The sequence below is a fragment of the Podarcis filfolensis genome, assembly GCF_964270895.1.
Source record: "Podarcis filfolensis genome assembly, chromosome: 14".
NCBI lineage: Eukaryota > Metazoa > Chordata > Lepidosauria > Squamata > Lacertidae > Podarcis > Podarcis filfolensis.
Window position 1 is genome coordinate 30388819 of NC_139616.1, and position 413 is coordinate 30389231.

A 413-nucleotide genomic window follows, 5' to 3' on the forward strand; every position below is an offset into this window, starting at 1 on the left:
TATTATCTTCCTTGGTGGGTCATGCAAACTGCTAGTCTGAGTAACACTTTTTATAGGGTAGGGGGCACTGGGACAAACGGTGGAGATGGCCTGAAAAAATTTGGGAACCATTGTGATAGACTGTGAAGAAGCAGTTTAAGGGTGCAGCTAAATTGGAAGCAGAAACTCCGTGATTAGGCCCTCATGAAGTTTCTCATTTAAAACAAAAATCACAGGGATAAATTAACACTCATCCAGATCCAGTTCTGAAAGGTTCAGGATGCTGAACTTACTTCATTGTTTCATTTGATGTCCACAAGTTCTAGTGCTATGATAGAGGGGGAAATTGTGTTTGCTTCCTAACACTTGCAATCAGCCTGTCTTTGCTGGTGGCGAAAGTCTCGGCTCCAAGAATTAAGAGGCAGAACCACAGC